The sequence below is a fragment of the Argopecten irradians genome, chromosome 3 (assembly GCF_041381155.1).
Source record: "Argopecten irradians isolate NY chromosome 3, Ai_NY, whole genome shotgun sequence".
Lineage (NCBI taxonomy): Eukaryota > Metazoa > Mollusca > Bivalvia > Pectinida > Pectinidae > Argopecten > Argopecten irradians.
The window spans coordinates 122393-142869 of NC_091136.1; the positions used below are offsets into that span (position 1 = coordinate 122393).

Consider the following 20477-nt stretch of genomic DNA (forward strand, 5'->3'; position numbering starts at 1 on the left):
AGTGTAGAAATAATCGATTAAATGAACTATATAAATTTCATCGAACAAGTTAAGTATTCCGCTACTAGCCATGTTGTAAAAAAAGGTTTAATGTTAGTATATTAAGTTTTAAAGGGACACTGTCTACAACCCTCACTACTATTCTTTATAAATTGCATTTATAATGCACTGCATCGTTTCACGATGCTATGTTATCTAATTGGGCTTTAATGTAGTATGTTTCGTATCTTGCGGAACCATGCATGCAGTTAAGAATGCTTAAATACGTACTTTCTTCAGTGCAACGTATGTTTAACCTTTAACAGACGAATGTTTTTCTGTCTATGTCTTCATTGAATAGTTGGGACTGTTTGTCTATGTTGTATTTTAGTGTGCTTTAAAGGATTATCAAACCAGAAAAAAACTGTTCAAAACATCCAGCATTTCACCCCACCTGGTAGACTCTGATAAACCACACTAATTACGATATTTTAACGGAGACTTTCAGGGTCCAGTTTCATGAACAGTCATTAACTTTAATGGAATTCCTTAACTTAAAATTCTTTAAATGAGCAACTTTAAATTCGTAATGCTTTAAAAGTTAAAGAATTCTTTAGATTTAAGAAAGTTTATGAAACTTGGTGCGTGTGTAAAGGGAGGCGTAGTTATGTAGAATAAAAATATAAGATCCCCTATCTTCTACCTAAACACGATCCTCGATAAACGTTATAAAGCCATATCTATCTATCTACATCGCTGTTGTAATAACACTTACCCACAACATAACTGACGATTTTCCTGTAAAAGGAAATGTGAAAAAAATAACATTATATATAGTTTCAATTCTATTTTTGCAGATATTTTATTATGTGAAATATTTGTAGGTTTATTGTATGGCAAAAAAAAATACAAATGTTTTCTTTCCAACTTACTTCTGAAGAAAATCCTCGAGGCCTATCGTGAACGAGAGGTGTGAGTACAGCTACAGTTATCAATTACTTCCCCCGGGACAAACAAATTGTTGGCCCCACATTGATATGCTTCTATCCGCGCGGGTGTCGGCGAACCTAAAAGCACAATTAGATAAAAAAGGAGTATTGTTTAATATTGAAATCATTTCAAAGTTTGTTAATTAAAATCTATATATTTTTGTAACTGAAAAGAATCGGGATTTAATATACAAGAACATTACCATGTATACCTTCCGTTATACAGCTGACTTTTTGTTTGAGTTAGTGTAGTGTTTCCGAATTTTTATTTACAGAATACACCATGAAGAAAATATCTGTGTATCCGCAAGAAGTCCTGATATAGATATATTGGCAGTTTGGTGTTGACCAGGATCAGAAACAGATGTTGCGACTGTCTATACTATATATATTATCTGCTTGACCATTAACTCCCTACAAGAAAATGTTTGCGCGGAACCTCCATTAAAACCAGATTTCCAACTCAGGATTGCTCGATCCTGAAATGGACATACAGCTTCTGCTTCGTAGGGTGGATTAGGCTTGCCTGAAATCAAATATTCAAATTGCTGTTGACTAGAAAAAAAGCAAAGGAATGTTAGGTCATAACATATATAAATGATTGATATATCAGGTTTTTATTTATAGTCTTTGTGTACTGTAGTTACTCTAAGATTAAATATTGGTTGTGCAAAACAATCGTTCTTTGCTTACATAGATTGCTAATAATTAAACAACGAAATTAGCTTCACATATTGTTTTATATCACTGTTCCATAGGTCAACTTTGCAAATATTTCTACACACAATTTACTTTAGAATTCCTTCACCACGAATTAATTCTCATGTTATAAGTACCTTGAGCATTTACGGTAAAACTTATCTTTCCACTACCCTGACTGTTTGTTGCCCGTTACGACATATATATGCCGTACCAATGTTCGTTAATGTTTGTACGTCGTTTCCTATCGAAACTGCTGACAAGTTCGTCGAAATATAGGAACTGTATGTCAGAAAAGCATCTGTTCCGTTGACAAGCTCTGTTTCGTGTTAAAGTCAGAGGTGTTTTGAAAACCCCCAAGTGAAATACTGGAGTGGCCGGGTTGGCAAGGAAGTGAGCAGTTGATAGTAATATTTTAATGCTGATGTTGATAAACCAAAGTTATGGTTAGCATTTTATCCTTGGGTCTTCTCGTGGCCGACCTGTAATAAGAATAATGTCGTTATAATAACGTAAAATAATGTTGTTGTTTAATATATGAAAAGTTGCGGTATCACATTTACTGTAAAACAATTCGAAAAAATATATACAATTTTTATATTTATTTGTAGGATACACCTAAAAAGGTATACATTCTTTTTTTCTCGTTCTAGGTTTTGACGGCTCTAAGATATACTATTATCAATATCACTATTTATCTTAGATTTTATTTGCTAATGAGTAAGTTTACAGACATGTTTTTTTACTCGGATAGACTAGAACGGAAGTCCTTCGCGCCGAATAGCATATACTTTTTACCACATGTATTTCCTCTCCAACTGGATGTTTTCCGTTGTTGATCTTATATAACATGTAACCTAAGGTTACCAACAATGATCGTTGAAAGTAATATCCCTCGTGATGATAACAGTGGTTACTGACACCTCGATATAGACATAGGTTAGAAGACGCATATTATTGTTTCTTGGTATATAGTGTCTCTTCGTTAGAGAAATATGACAACAAATTTACAACTCTTCAGGTAACTTTCATGAAATTACTTACTTCAATATTTGAACTATTCACGAATCTTTGTTTGGTTATGAATTATGATTATATTTAATAATGTTAGATGATCAACGCATTTCATCGGCAATCGGTATCATGTTTAGATGCTGAGACAAACTGTGTCGGTACACGGATATTCCACAATGAAAGCGTCTCCAGAATTTATAAGTTACTGCTAAGTTTACATATACCTTGATTCGTACTCCCCCCTAATAAGTGCAGATATGACATATTCCATCATTGACTGCATTAACACTTCATTGAAACCATTTGATAGGTATATCCCTGGTGACCGCTGTGATACTTACACAGAACGTTGATAGGTATATCCCTGGTGACCGCTGTGCTGTGATACTTACACAGAACGGTGATAGGTATAGTTCCCTGGTGACCGCTGATTTTTGTGTACTTACACAGAACGACTGATAGGTATATCCCTGGTGACCGCTGTGTGGTAACTTACACAGAATGTTGATAGGTATCTCTCTGGTGACCACTGTTGTACTTAACCCCCCAGACAAAGTTGTTAGGTATATTCCCTGGTGACCGCTGTGGTACTTACACAGAACGTTGATAGGTATATCTCTGGTGACCGCTTTGTGGGTACTTACACAGAACGTTGACAGGTATATCCCTGGGGTGACTCGCTGATGTACTTACACAGAACGTTGATAGGTATATCCCTCGTGACCGCTGTAGTAGAGACACTGTTCCGGACAGAACAGGTGTAGAGTCCGGTGTCCAAACAGCCAGCGTTGGTCAGGGTGTAGGTACTCTCTAGGACGTCTGGACTGGTCAGAAGAACGGTACCGTTAGCCTTATAGAACCACTGTATAGTAGACGTGGGAAAACTATCTACTTTGCAGACCAAAGACATACTACTACCTTCTGTTATATTTCCATCTGATACAGTGAGTACAAGGTTTATTATGTTTGGTGTGTCTACAAAACGAAACGGAAATATATACCTTGAATCATTTATAAAACATTTGTATCACATATTGCTTGAGTGTTTATAGTAATTGGAGATAAAACTGGATACAACTGTTCATCATTCGACGATTTAGATAGTTTGTGAATGACTTCGAACTTCCCATACACATTATATAATCCCATGCTAAACGCATGATGTATAGAGCCGCTGGCGCTTTTTCAAAGAACAGTGACAAACTACTTTTGAAGAATAAATAATTTCTTATGATATGTTCTTGATTTTGTTGCTGAGTTGAACACGCACTTAGAGAAACGCTGGTGACACAGTAAAGTTGGTATTGTTAGGGTCGTGTCAAGAGAAAAAGGTACAATCAGGTCTTCAGTCCGCTGCCTTACAGGTGATTGTCCAGCAATGTGTCACTTCCTATCCTGATGTAGGTAGTGTCGCGGCGGGGCCAGGGCTAGGGAAAGTACCGGGTTCGTCTATAATATACCGCTTTTGTGCATTATATGTGTAAACATAGAAGTTCAAATAAAACACCTTTGTGATGGGGTATATTTTCAGTTTTATTAAGAATATTTGGGTTCTCGGCTATTTAGACTTTCGGAATATAATGAAGTCACAATAATTACAGGGATGAAAGTAAATGTCTACAAAAAGGTATTGTGGTACGAACAATTTGACTTTGTACTGTTGTTGGAATCTTTTGATGTCTGATTATATATTCCTTTTAAACGCAAATCATACATTGTAAGTGACTTACACTGTATGATAAACACTGGTTGTTGTAGTGGACTCCGCGATATCATTCTTAGCAGTACATATGCGTACCGTCCCGTTTTCTGATCTGTCCATTTTGTCCCAGTGACAACACACAGGTGACACAGTATAAGTTGGGTGTTGTCAGGTCGTTTTCCAGGCAAAGGTTACAGCCAGGTCTACAGTCCGCTGTACAGATGATGTCCGGTAACGTGTCACCGCTCTGTCCTGGTGTAGGTAATGTCCGGCGTGGGATAGGGCTAGGGAGATACCGGGGCCATCTATAATATACATTGTAAAATAAGTGATTTGACAGCGTCGGGGGCTATCAAATTTCTATTTCTGTTGACATCATTGGTCAAAGTAACTAAATGTAAACCAAGCTTTTTCCATGCGGCTAATTAATTTCGAATATATATTATTTTAAATTGATTTCGCGAAAAAGATTATAATGTCGCAAGCATACAAAAGTGTTATTTTATAATCAAATTTTAATGTTAGTGATATATCAATTCCCGGGTATAAAACCGTTGTGAATTTTCTTTGATAACGACTGGTTAATTCCGTCGGCGATGAGAGCAATGTTGGTTGTGCAGTATTCTTAACCAATACATGTAGTGAAATGTGTCAATTTTCATTCCATGCGATCGATCAACAATAAATAGTAGAGTGATAAAGAACAATAGCTGGAGATTCTTTTGTGACTTTAATATCGGGAAAGCCTTACCTTTACTTTCAATCGAATATGACCATACCATCTATTTGTCATTTATTCTTAGGTTTTTCCTTTTCTATAGTAGTTGCATGTACTTAACTGGGTTTATCGCTACTTAGATCCTTTTTTGTCTTCCACATATCTGATTGTTTTACCGTATTTTTAGGATTCATTTGTGTTTTCTCAGGGATGGTAAACTTTTCTTTAAGTGATTAGTGCTCCAAAACAAATGGGTATTGATATGACAGCCATACTGCAAGGACGTAATATTTAGGTCACTTTATACACCTTCAGGGTAATGGAGAAAGCTATGTTGCTTCGAAATGGTCTTTGCTTATGTAGGTTATTGTATTGTTTATCGAGCTCATTATGCAACTACCCTTGTTGATTTTTCTTCATATGCTTGGCAAAAATGAGGTATATTCATGTCCTTCACATATACAATAATAGTATTTAAGTATCATGGCTACCATCTGACCGAACTCACTTCCACGTGAAGGTAGCACTGAACTGTAGAATAGCTTGCCAACCACTAACCGAAAATATTCAAATAGAAGAACTGTTTAATATCTTCCCAATGTGTGGGAAACTTCATCTATGCGTAAGGCCTATTTGAATTTACAGAAATGCCTTCCTGAAATATCAGAACGCTAAAAGTAATGTTATTAAACTAAAATTGAGAGGTGATTAGTTTTGCATTAGATGAATGTATTGTCTAAGAGTACCTACATTTTTGTAAGCAGTTACCCACTGAATTGAAATAGTTGACCTCCTCGAAATATATTCCTAGCATTACAATATGTACTTCCCGTGTTCCTGATCTGTCCGTTTGTACGCAGTGAACAACACAGGTGACACAGTTAAAGGAAATTGGATTGTTGTCCAGGTCGTGTCCAGACAAAAGGGTACAGGTCATGTCCTGCAGTCCGCTGGTGACTAGGTGATGGGTCCAGTAAAGTCACCCCCCTGTCACCACTCTGTCCTGGTGTAGGGTAGTGTCCGGGCGGAGACAGGACTAGGGAAGTACCTCTACAATAAAAAAACAAGTAGTTTTGATGAAACGAGTTACGAACACCAGTGTTTTTTGTTAGAACACCGTTTTCATAAACAAATAAGCTTTTTGCCAATAATCGTTTGTAAAATAGTATCTTTCTTTACGATCTGTACAATGAGTTTTTCATTATCTAAAGGCTTTGCTTAGTGCAAACGGCAGTTACAGAATGGGGGGCGAACCTGATTGATAACTTATTGATTAACCATATTTATGTTACATCTTGGCTATCCCTTCTATATCCACACCTAAGGGAATTATTTATTAAAGTTAATAAGTATCCCTCTGTTATTAGCAGAACATTTGAAAGTGTTTGTAAAAGATTGTATATAAATGGAATTGATGTATGTTTGTCTTAAAATAGACAATCGGATAGGTGGGCGGATAGAGTAACTAAACTGTCGTAACTTTTGTCGAAAGAAACTGCCTTTTCATACAGTCTGCTATTCATCCCGATATTAGTATTATGGTCAAGGTAAGCACTAACATACAGCGAAGAATATGATACTGAGGCCAAATATTTTACTTGACGGAGACCACGACAACTTCACTTCGTATCAGTAGATAATTCGCTTTAAGCCAAATCTCGGTGCCAAACGTATTCACATAGAAGTAATTAAACTACAATGCGTTTTTAATTAGCAATATGTGTAGCATTAGCATTCTCTCTAATATCGGTCAATTGAAGAAATTTTCAATAATGTTACTGCTCAGTTGAGTACCTATCTTATGAGTTGTTGATAACCCATGCACATACGCGAGGTCGATACTTACTGAGCAGTATAAATCTGTACCGTCCCTGCGTGTTTCTGATTAACTGCCAAGTTTGTCCCCAGTGACAACACAGGTGACACAGTAAAGTTGGTGTTTGTCCGGGCGTCGTTCCGTTTTTTGGGTGTTCCAGGTAACAAGAATAGGTACATGTCAGGTCTGCAGTCCGCTGTACAGGTGATTTCCCGGTAACGTACGTGGTCAGCCTCTGTCCTGGTGTAGGTAGTGTCCGGCGGAGACATGGCTAGGGAAGTACGTGGACTCCACATGTAATATACATGTATACATATGTCTTATATTATGGATTTTAATGCAATTATGTATGATAAACAGATATTCACATACACGCACGATTTGATTTGATACTTGGTTTCCTCGATTCAAGATGTAGTAAGTTGTGTAAACGTCTTCCATGAGGTAAATTAGAATGCTATAACAGATACCTCAGATAGTAAATAGTGGATGAAGACTAGAAATATTATAATTAGACAATATGTCTTTGTTGATGCGTTGTATGAATCTTAGTCGTGTATCAAAAATTAAATATTCGGAAATTTAGTATATAAAAATGAATAAGCTAAGCACGATCAATAAGACATAAGGTTAATGAAACTATAACTGTAATTTTTAAGTTGTCACTGGCTAATCTTTTCATCCACTTACCTAATTAGAATTGAATATAATGGGGATGACACGCTTTAATGCACTGTTGTTATTTCATTATAGCGTACGCACACGCTATTGTAATATTTCGCTATTTAAAATATTCACCTCGCATGATAGAACTGCTACCTTGTTTGATTTTGCGTTTGTATCGAACGTCTTATATATAACAGTATTCAATTATGAGAGTGCTTCTCCAGTAAAGTTAATATAAATTTCCCGAGAATTGAATCACTTGCCTCGAAGCAGAGTTTACTAACTCAAGAACTGGTTAATCATTAATCCGACAATTGTTTGTTCGATTGTGTACTTTTTAGTGTGTTAAGCCCAATACATTATGCTGTGTAATTTTAGGGAAGGGTGTAGGTGGTATGTTGTTAATTATCATTAACTTTGTAACCATCGTATTGTACATAAGAGACGGAAGAAACTAGTAAACACATGAACATAAACTACTGCATGTGAACCCTAGAATGGTAACACTTTGTGCTTTCTACTTATGGGCCAAAGAGTTTCAATTACGGCATTATCGTGATTCATAACTTGTTCTAGCGCGCTGATGCGGCACTAGTATTGGAATACACTCCTGCTTTACCTGACCAATACCAATGGAGTATATTTTAGTAATTAGTACCGCTGTTTCCTCTTGTTTGAACCGTCAGTATTTAGTTCTACGAATGATATGGCGATCGATGACGAAATATTTTTTAAACACTTTTTCCGTTTTTCCTTTACATACGTAATTTTAATCAAGATGTTATATCATTGCTATATGACCATTCGAAAAAAGGACGATAACAAGAAATCGTAGGTATTTTCAAATCGAAAGTCAGAAAGAGCTGCTAAAACTTCTATTAGTACATAGGATCTAAAAAATCTTATTGTAAAGAGTTTTGAACTATTACTCCCCAACGAAAATCACTTCACTTCAGAGAGAACAATATAAACCAGCCTATGTCCTGTCTTTGTTGGAAGAAGACTCTAGGACTGGCGATTTTGTATGTATCCGATCTGACGAGGTCCGGGATAGTAGGGGAATCGGACAAATTGTACCCACATGTTAATGTCAGACATTTGAATGAATACAGATAGATGCCTCTACATTTGGTGCCTTCACGAATGGAAAGATGGATTGATATGCGGAGATGAGAATTAGCTCATCGCGCGTGTACCGTCGGACCGTCTGGTAAACAGTTCACATATCTTCAAATCAGCAAACTATTTGCCAACATAATTACATGTATTGTAAATTTAGTGTATAACAATGCTGGGTGTGTTGAGCCACATGCAATTTTCAACATTCCATGTCAGTGAATGTTATCCTGTTTTCCATGGAAGACTTGAGTCCGTTCTACCTGACGCTTACTTGTTTTCGCTTTTGTTTTCGGACTTTAAGTCCAATTACTGATCAAACACCAGCTCCGAGTCACTTCCCGAATGATACCTAAATTAATTGTTATAACCAACTGCGGGGCCGCGGGGGAAAATGGTTATGCTTTGGCGGCTCCTTGGTTTTGTTATTACACGTCATATGTGCCCGTTATTTTTCATTACTTACGAATCAAGGTTATCTATTAAAATGTTAATTCCCCATCAAAGGTACCCAACATTTTTGAGAATTGTATAATTTTAATGCAAATGTTTTGATTTATAAATACAAATAACACGTGAAAGTGATTTTTTGGCAGTAATGCTAAAAATCATGATATTTCCCAATTACCAATGCTCGTGTGTAATGAGTACATATTGTCAGACCATTAAGCTCAACATGTCGGGTATACCAATTTTATTTAACATTTTGACAGATTTGTTACTTAATTTTTAAGTTATTTCTGCAGGTATACACAATTCCATCTTAATATAGATAAGGCATAAAAAACAGAATTTGCCAGTGGATCCAGTATGTACTGTAACTTATGTGTATACATACAACATTAGAAAGGTTTTCACAAAATTTATTCATCAAACACCTAGTATTATTGAAAAAGAAAAAAAATGACATGTAAAGATTTTGCGCCCAGTTTATGACACATATATAAATTTAACATAATTTATACACTTAACAAGTTTTTTAATATTAACATTTTTTGTTATGGAATCTGAGATATGGATGAGAAATATGTGTTACAGATCGTGTTCAAATAGGCTCGAAACTAAAATGCAAAGTGTAAATCAAATATTGGCTATACCAGGATAAGACATAATATGTTAAAGAACTAAAACTTCTAATTATTGTTTAAGTATGCAGATCTTGATAGTCAGTAACTAAGATTTCGTGCTCTCTTAAGTTCATTTAGATTGTATTTTTGTGTAACATTGATGAGAATCACATTTGTTCATATCATGATGTTCGCCCTTGTGCAAGAGATCTCGAAGACTTCTTTGAATGTTTGTGTACACTATCACGGAATACACTGTTTGAACGGTTATAGCTCCCTGATTCCAACCACAAAGCCCCGATGATTAGAAACATTGCGTTAGTCCTTTACAATAATTGCGACCGAAAATCATTTTAAAAGTACAATGTCGGAATTCTATATAGCAGCGCTAATTGATATAATGAACAAATTATATTGTAATCGTTAAATACCGGTGGTATGATACATCGCAAAACAGCTCGTGTGGTTTAATCCAAGCGATAAAAAAAAGCGTATAAATCCAATTGTTCAATTAAAATGAAACACCTTTTTTAATGACTTGTTGCTTCGATCAATCCTTACCTAATTAGTTTTCTCGCATGGTTTATTTAATAAAAACAGGCATTTGTATATATCAATGAAAATCCATTTCCAACCCAGGCTTTAACTCAACAGGACAGGTCAAACAAATTACCTCCAATATATTAGGTGTGTAGTCATCACTTCCAGTTGTCGTTTTAGGTAAGGTAAGGTAGGTACTTACAAGAAACCACAAAACAAAGACCCATGTCCTCCACGTCTGTGGCTGTGATGATCCAGCCGGAAACACTGTACCAAGGTTACCTCCAGACGTTACACAGGAACAAACATCCGCTGTACAGAGGACGGCTGGGTTGGCGTTGGTGTTGTAACATTGACCACCACCTACTTGTATATTACCTACTGATCTAGTGACGTCAGGACGGCGGTAAAACTGGACAAGTCTGGCCTCCTCTGGTACATCACACGTCAGTGTAAACTCAGTCCCGGCGGACAGCGTTACTCAGACATCCCGTCGAGTGATGACATCATCTGGATATTGTAAATACTGTTTGTGTCACTATTTTCTATAAAACATCAGCGCTGTTCGCTTAAAAGTTATATCATTATAAGAAGAAACAACCAAATAAATAATTTTGACACAGACCAGTGATAAACTTTATTAAAGTTTGTAATGTATTATTAAAACAAAGGAATTTTACTGTAGGATATTGTGTTCTAATAGTTATAGTCTATAGTTTCCATATAACACTGAGATAGAAAAAAAAGCTTGCTCCTTCCGCGCAACCAGGGTAGTCCTATATTGAAATCGGCGCATTTTGCATTTCCTAAAACATAACAAGCCTGAAATTTAATATTTTTCATATTCATTATCAAAATATGATATTTTGAACCAAATCTCAATACGAATTTCCAAATTCATTTCATGGTTATCTAGAAATAATTACCTGTCAGAAAACATTTTTACTTTTGAAATTCATAATAAGCCAGCCAATCAGTGGTCGGGTTCAAATTCTATCCTGGGCTCAATCTTGTATACGCAGGGGCCATTTCGAAGTTTTTTTTATTAAGTTGGTTATTCCATATAACGCGTATGAATTTTTTTATGTATGACCAGCACATTCATTTTCTTTATCTGAACCCTTATTCTTATTGACATTCTACGCCCCTCTGTATATCTTATAAAATATTTTCATCTTACTCAAAATAAAACTATACTTCAATTCAGATTATTATCTTAGATACAGTTAACTTCTGACATACTAATCTAATAGCTTAAGAACAATCCCGGAACCGAGGTAAAAAGGTACTCCGATTAAAAACGTTAATGTCAATGCATAACATGAAAACCTAGTACGTTAATCATTGAAATCTTACGACTATAAATCGGTAATAAGGCATTTTTAACTACCAGTGAAAGTGATTTTCTAGTACAAACGATTTGTATATCGTTGATAGTTTATGCTGAAAACGGGTATTATTCGTGTTATAGGTAACCTCATTATCATATCAATAATTAAACGAGGAGGAAATGTATAATATAATAATACGGTGCAAAGGTGCTAGAATGTAATACATCCGGTTTTAAGTAAATAGTCGGGTATGGGAAGACAAATGTTGGTTAAAGTGGTGTTAAGATATCCAGTATAATTTCTGTCCCGCTTTCAAAGATTTGGGCGAATTTATTTTTAGAATTGTGCTAAATTTACACTGGGCTTTTCCATAATTTCAATAGCCAAACAAGACAACATAAGCAGCATGTGACCGTCGTTTTGGTATGTAAGAGCGTTTGGAAGGCAAAAGAACGCATATAAATTGGTTTTCCTTGCCCGACTATTCACTTTAAGAATGTGGGTCGAATAGAGTACACACACTGTCATTTAGAGTTCAATCCTTTCAATAAACATCAATGAACAGATTCATAGTAAAACATACCAGTTGAATTTTTATTAGTGTTTTCTTTCTTATTCTAACTGACGTGTACATATGTCTTAAAGTATACCATGTATATAAACGGCAGAGCGATTATTGCAGTTATTGGATCTGTATATTTTTCTGGAGCGATTTTTGAAGTTGTTTATCTGTACATTTTTCTAGACTTAAAACTAAACACCAGCGGAACAAATGTTCACGATTTTGATTTTTTTGGCATATATAATCCATTTTTTTTTAAAATCAATGATCAAATATTCACAACCTCGACTATAAACCGCCATACGATATATTTCGGCAATAATTACGAAGTAACGCTTATAATGTAACGTAACTAATGTATGTGAACAAAAAAGACAGAATGAAGGACAGAGTAATTATTATATCAACTCAATCAAGCAATTTGATCAGTGTATTCCGATTCTCTGATCATGATTATTTTTAGCAACACTAAAAAAGTCATTGGTTGATAATTTGACAGTTTACAAGGATTTAACAAATATTTTGTGTTTACTGATTTTGTAAAAACGATATTTAGTAAGCGATAGATAAGAGTGATATTTGTTTGCTAAGTTGAACGGCTTTGTAACTGCTACCCTGAATCACATGTGTCGTACCGTTCGTCTACAATTTGTCGATTGTTCGTTATATCACATAGGCTGGCTACACATATACAAGTGGAAGTCATGACTATTATTGATTGTGAAATCCACATAAAGGTTTTAAATAATTCGTATAAAGTACCTGTTTTTCTAGGCGCTGTTAGGAACATCACGATGAAAAAGTTGACATAGAATGTACGTCCGAAAACCGATGGATGTTGACTTTGTCGATACATATCGGACGTATACCTGGACGTGTACATATTGTATGGTACACTTCCTAGTTGGCAAAACGTAAACTCGAGTTAAAAATAGAACATCACAAATATATATATATACACACTGGGTAAACAATAAGACGATTGTTTTATTCAAGGTATACATATAATATATCTCTCATCAAATATACTAACTACTGAACGATATAATTGACTAAAGCACCAATGTACATTTATCGTCAATCATTTATCAGCATCTGGAATCGATCCCAATCTTAAGCACACAGATTTCCTAAATGTTTTACAGGGTATTATGACTTATGAGTTTTGCAATGAATGTGAGTTGCATTACACGACATTGGTAAATGGACAAAAAACTGAAGGGCATTCTTCATAGACGCGAAGTGTCTATGAAAAAGAATGTCCGTCCGATTTTCGTCTTTGAATTTATAACCCCAAAAAGATATTGAGAATATATATATTATAATGCTTATAATTTAATTAAGATAACTCACCCAGGTACTATTTAGGCATACATTTTCGTGATTTTACTGACTTTTACAATAAATGAAATTGAGTTGTTGCGCAGTGATATTTTATCCAATAGTTCAGTTTGACCAATGACTGTGCCACTTTTAAAATTCCCCGCGAAACCGTTTTGAATATATGACGTCATAATACTTGACTTACAATATTCTTACGGTCTATGGAAAAATACCCTCAAAGATCTAACCAATAGAAATGAGTATTAATTTATGACCACATATCTTTTTATACTCTACAGTCACCAGACTGTGTATCATGTCTCAACACACAATTAAAACAGTTTCATATTTACATTTTATAGACACGTTGTTCATCACACTGTAAGATCACTTATCTAAAGATCCAAATTCACCGATAACACTATTTTTACTAATTAACACTGATAACACTACATGAACGATTATATCTCGTATTGTGTTAATTAGAGATTACTTCATACAATTATCACCATATTATAACTGACCTTAAACAACACATCCCATAAACTCACCTTCTAAGGGACATTATCCAGTTAGATAACCCAAACTAAAACTTCACAATACTGTATGTAGAGTTAGCCGTCTCCGGGTGACAGACTTGTGTCGTATCTAGTCTTCCGGATCTTGTTCTTGCCTTCGAAAAATATTACAAAACCGATATTTAGTCATATATATGAAAGGTGCCATATATAAATAGCACGTGAAAAACACGTTAAATGCACGTTTACGGCATCTTTGCACTATGCACTATCTCTATAGTCTGTGATTATCTGTCGACATATTCCACATTTTTTTCTCTATGATATAAGATACAGGTTAGGAAGGAAATATTCCAATAAGCAAATCACATAGAACAGCAAACTTAATCCCGTTACACACACGTTTGTTTGTAGTTGTACATAGTGATTGGACGATACATTCCGAAACGTTGCTGTAGTCTTTTTGTATCTTCTTCACCAGCACGATAATAAGTAATATATGAATGACTGGTTTTGGTATTAAATTCCTGGTTAAAGTAACAGTCGTACTAAACTCGGGTAGGAGGTCTAATGTATCTGTCTCTTGGTCATAAATTGTGTATCCATAATGTCGTATTGTTACAGTAATGTAGATGAATCGCAGATATACAATGCTCGGTGTATATGCCTAACGCACCTCGCTATATTAAATTTTACTCTTATATACAATTTTGATGACCGTCCTCATTAATAATCAAAGGCCAACTTGTGATAAATTCAATTGTTTTCAGATAATAAATCTCTTTGAAAAAAAAATATTTAGAAAAATGGAGACGTAAAACGTAGAACGTTGAACTAAAACTTAAAGATGAATAAAGAAACAAAGTCGCGGGAAGAAGGTAGATGGATATCTGTTTTGTCTATAATTACGTGAACAGATCTCATATTAACGAAAACATATGTCATAAATACGAGAAAGTATATCACAAGTAAAATAAAAATGTCGCATACCACGCATTTGATCGTATTAATCTGATCTTTTTATTTATTATAAGAATTATGTTCACGCTCTACCTGATGCTGTAATGACTTTTGTACATAACAAAATGACAGAATTATGAATTCGATGCAATGAGAGAGAAATAGTGAATAAGACGGTAGAAGGAATTCCCTATTTCACTTTCAACAACGAAAATATTCAAACAGAATGGGTGTTAATTACATAACATTATCGTCCATCATTAACTGATCGAACTGAATCTAAGATTCATCAAGAAATCTTATGGTTCTGGAAGAGTTTTAAATGTGTAGATCGATATTAAAATGGTCATTGACATAACTACAGTGCAATCGTCCCTATATACCTTTTAATTTGTCACCTACTCTTTCCCGCCAACTATTTCTTTCTAAACGAAGTTAAGTCCGGCTTAATGCTTTATCACCAAGTCCAGAGTAAGGTGTCACTTAATAGCGGTAAACCCCTAACACTGACAAGAGTGAAATTATAAATGCTGATAAGTATTCCCAAATGCAATAAGTGCTAATTCAAAAATGTAATTTGCTATAGTAATGAAGAAATCCCCCTTCCGAGATGGTATTTATGACATCATGAAAGCTCCACGAATGATTCATTGATCTTTCAAGAAAATGTAGCAGATTGTGGATCAATAAAACATAAGAAGTTATTGAATATTCCATCAAATGTTCTTTCATGCATCATTCAAGAAGGTTGATAAAATCCATAAAAACATTTATGATTGTTCATGAACGATTGTGTGCAAGAACTATTCATGAATTTTTATAGCATAACTGATATAGCCTTTAAAAATCTTCAAAATGAATTGAATTTATATTATGCATAAAACCATCAATGGAATGGTTATCAAGGATATGCATATAGTCATTTATTATTGATGAAAATTTTTAATGACTATCCATTAGAATAAAGACATTTCATTTGATAATTATCTTTATAGTTAATTTAATTATCCAAAGGTTTTACATGCTTGAAGTCTTGTTTGCCATAGACATTTTGCCAACTCTACCCACCACCTAGCATATCAAGTCTCTGACAGTCCAACAGAAACCTGTCCACAAACATCTGATAACATGAGTGGAAAATGACTTCTATATATATTCTCCCGCCAAACTAGTCCACTAGATAAGAATAGGCTGCAGTGTAATGCTGTCAATGTGGAAGGATAACATTATTTTTTCTTATAAATGGAAGTTTTACATATTCGTGAAAGTGATGATCCCCAATATTCCTGAATTCATTTAAGCACAGACGAACACTTCCAGTAAGTTGTTTTGATTTATTTGCAGTTTCTTTCAACACGGAATAGTTGAGCACTGATATTTACTATAATAGTGTTTATGCATATATATTGGTTTTTGCGTATTTTGTCAAATGTCAGAGCGAGTATTGGATTCTTACTACGTTGTCACCTATACGCCCCCTGAACTATGACCATCTTTACCACTATCTATAGATTTATTTTGGACAAATGCCAACTTTACTTGTAAGGTTTTATGTAAAGCTAATAGCTTCATAACCCATCGAAAACAGATATATCCTTATATACACTTTTTGTGGCTGTATGATAAACAATGAACACAGATAAACTGTTGGTGATATTCATGTTAAACTAGTGTTTTTACCTATTGTCGTGAGAACATTGGTTTCAATCAAATATTGAATTTGATATTCCACACATAGAATTAACTATTGGTTTGATGTGGAAATCTGAGTATAAAGATATTTACTACATTACCCACAATTTAATAATTAAATACTCTAATGCAAACGCCAGTGGAAAATATCCATGAAATCCAGGCGTGAATTTCCATTATATTGTTATGGTAGGGTAACACAGGAATACCACTGTGATTTCAATTTAGAGTGGAGAATTCCTCAATCGTAAAATCTTTGTAAAATCTAGTGAGCCATTTTCAATACGCTCGTTTCAAAGATTTTGGCGATAAAACTCAATCAAAATAACATGTTCACATTTTAAAACCTAGTCTTTTGTAAACGGCGTAATTCTCCAGAATTTCCTTTTCAGAAGTAACTGTGCTAATTTATACACCCGAACCGCTTGAATTCCTGGAGCCCCTACCAGTAAGCAGTTTTAATGAAAGGGTCAAGACACCGCTAACATCCAACTTGCATTCGTCGAAACCTTCATGAACACAAACAGATCTGACTCAAGTTCAATGAAATAACCACGAACACAATAGACCTGACTCAAATTCATTGCGCATAATTTTATGAATATCTAATGAAGCAGTCTCATTAGCATATTTTCTAGTTCTGCGAGTTGCAGTTCATGAATAATCAATGAATTATCACGAAATAAACATTCATGATGGTTGTTAGGTTCATGAATGTTCCTCAAATATTTATATACTTTCACAAATTGTTTTTATGAATGTTTCATGAATTTGTTAATGAAGGATTCATTTATGTTCATATTTTCCCTAAGTTTAAAATCATTCATGACACGTTTTTTCGTTCATGAATTGCATGAAAATATTCATGACCCCACACCCATTGATGAATATGTATTCCTGATCTGAGTCATTCATCAACGCCTTTGCAAGGGGTTGCTTTAACAACATACAGTTTCTATCCGCATTCTATACACTTTCTACTCACTCGAGTGAGCGGATTATCTTCTTAAGAAACTTCCGATCGACATAGCTTATATGGCTTTGATCGATATGGGGTTTTTGAGCTCGATTTACGTGAAAAATTTTGAAACATCAATTTGTTTAGACTATCATAAATTGCATAAATGCCAAATAAATGTATCTTAAAATTATTTACACAGTCTAATTATTAATACCTTTTTTATTATTAATACAAATTTTTCATTACTTGTACCATTTTTCCTACTCCTGGTTTCTCTTATATTCCCAAAACAACGAACAAGAGTTGTGATACAACACACATTAAAAGTTCATTAGCGTATTCTATTATCTATTCCTCGTCCAAAATAGTGTAAATCACCAGAACGTGTTTCTATCTCTACTGTGGAAACAAATGTCAGGTAAAGAAACGGAAGGAAATTTGAATGTGTGTGGATAAGGAGTGGCTAAGTGGGATACAATCCTGGTATGACGGGATATGTGAGTGCCGAATACGTGTCCATCATACAAATTTTAACTTAATGACATTATATGAACAACTAGAACTAGAATCTGTTAAATCTATGATAGCCAAATCGATCATCACTAAGATACCTATCAAAATAGTATCTTTAGGAGAGTTGGAATGACTAGAGTCTTAAGGCCCTCCAATCCCAGCTTTTTAAACCATTCTATGTATTTTTTAATACTCCATAACAGTTTGCAAGTTTATACGATAAAAAGAACCAAATCACAGATAGGAGTAATATGTAGGAGTATGACCTTGTTGAAAACAAGGCTCAATCTCAATCTATAAACATTACAATGTAAATTGTTGTTTCGTAATGAAGAGAACCTCAATGGCTTTTTACTAACTCGTGTTTAAGGTTTCACAAACTAGTCAAAAGAAAAGTTTAGGCCAACACCAATTCTCATCGGCTTGACAATACCGCCTGGTTCGGAAATTAGCTGACTTCTATATCCAGTCGAGATCCCTCTGAATTAGATGCTCTTTTGAAGTTAATTTCCGTCCGCGCGTGTAGTACGATAAGCAAGTAACTCGTGATCGAGTGCTAACCCACAACCACGCACAAAAATCCTTTGTTTAGACTTCGTATATATCAGGAGAATATATAAAATGAACTCGTTTTAACATGTATAAGGCAATACAATAGAAATAACACAACCCATAACGCTAAATAGGCTAACCCGTTGAGGGACACCTTTCCTTAAGTGGTAAGAACTGAAGACACGGTAAAATGATTGTATTTTATAATCCCATAACTACAGTATAAAACATCATTAAGGTTCGGATTTTTCACATATACTAAGAGCAAATGTTTTTATTCAACTGCTTTGGGATATCAAATGCATAATCCATCTCCACAACTATAACATGGCGTACATTAAATATGTGTTGTTTAACGAAGAAACCCCCGTTTGGATTTAGGGTAAAAGTAACTAAAATCTGTGATAATTTTCATAATAATTTTTCCGATCCACAAAACGCGAATTTAATCGCACACAAATCTAAATTGATTTACAGTTTATGCTGCATAATTCACAATAATACGACGAATAACAAATTAAGTTAGCAGAACGAGGAAATATTAAAACTGCGAACCATCATATCTAACTAATACAGGTGTAGAAAACAAAGAAACAAATATCTGGCAACAGATACAAATAAAATAGCACATATTGGTAAAGTCATGTATGCTCTCCCTAATGAAAACAATGATAAATAAGTTGTAAACGCTCAATATTACAAATACATGTAATGCAGATAAAAGGTTGAATAAATAAACAATATGATCATTTACCAAAAAAGCACCGGTGATACAATTTGTATTAGTGTTGATTACATGGAAAATCCGTCACATCCATCGCTACTTATTGTTTCTTTGTAATTGTGGTTATCAAAACGAAACTTGGTTGTGACTCTAGGTCATTGCTCTGTATTAGTTAGCAGCCTGCTACTGATTTTGATATGTTGATACCTCTGTCTTTATAATGGTGTCTTCGTAAGCGGTGTCCAACTGACCTACAGAGGAAAATACAGGTAACCATTCGTTGGTGCAAGAAATACAGTGTCTGTTTTTCACGGGTATATCATTCTGGAGGAAAATTGGAGGAAAAAGGAAATTTCATAAGACATAAAAGAATATTCCACATCAAGATGATGAAATACCATCTCTAGTTAAAAGAAAAGATGTTTTAGCTAGTGTATTATATATGGAATTGTATAAAAATACAACCGCTTCAATTATGATAATACCCAAAACAATATTTGCATGTTATAGTGTATATTTGCATGAATGGGTTTCTATGCATGTTTTATATGTATATATGTTATAACATTACCAAAACAAAACATTTTGATTGGTTAAGACACTTACTCTTACGGGTTGACAAACCCTCGTATACATTCGGTGCTGATCGTCTGCCAAGGCTTTCGTAAGTATAAAATGTATTGCTCCTGAAAATGAAGCCATACACATGTTTACCACGGCAGATCATATATCAACATACATAAATGTATAAGCCGGAAGTTTTATGGTTTTTATTTTTACATCGTGTCTAATTGTAGGAATATAGTATTCTAACTTTAACCACACCTACCATTAGTATGCCCTTTTGCAATAATATTAAATACCATCAATTACACCAAACGGATTTTGAAAAATAAAAAAATAAAAATTTTCATTGAGATACTCTATTCATATTTTCATGTTTAGACGACTATTCGATGACATCTACTCCATTCAGTTATTTAATGTTCTATCCTAATTATTTTACCACATACACTATGTAAGTATCAAATACGT

The 20477-nt window shown here is 34.5% G+C and overlaps 1 pseudogene; it reads right to left on the reverse strand.

Moving 5' to 3' along the window:
* Nucleotides 1–1211: 1211 nt before the first annotated feature.
* Nucleotides 1212–3702, reverse strand: LOC138320171 (uncharacterized; annotated as a pseudogene).
* Nucleotides 3703–20477: the final 16775 nt, after the last annotated feature.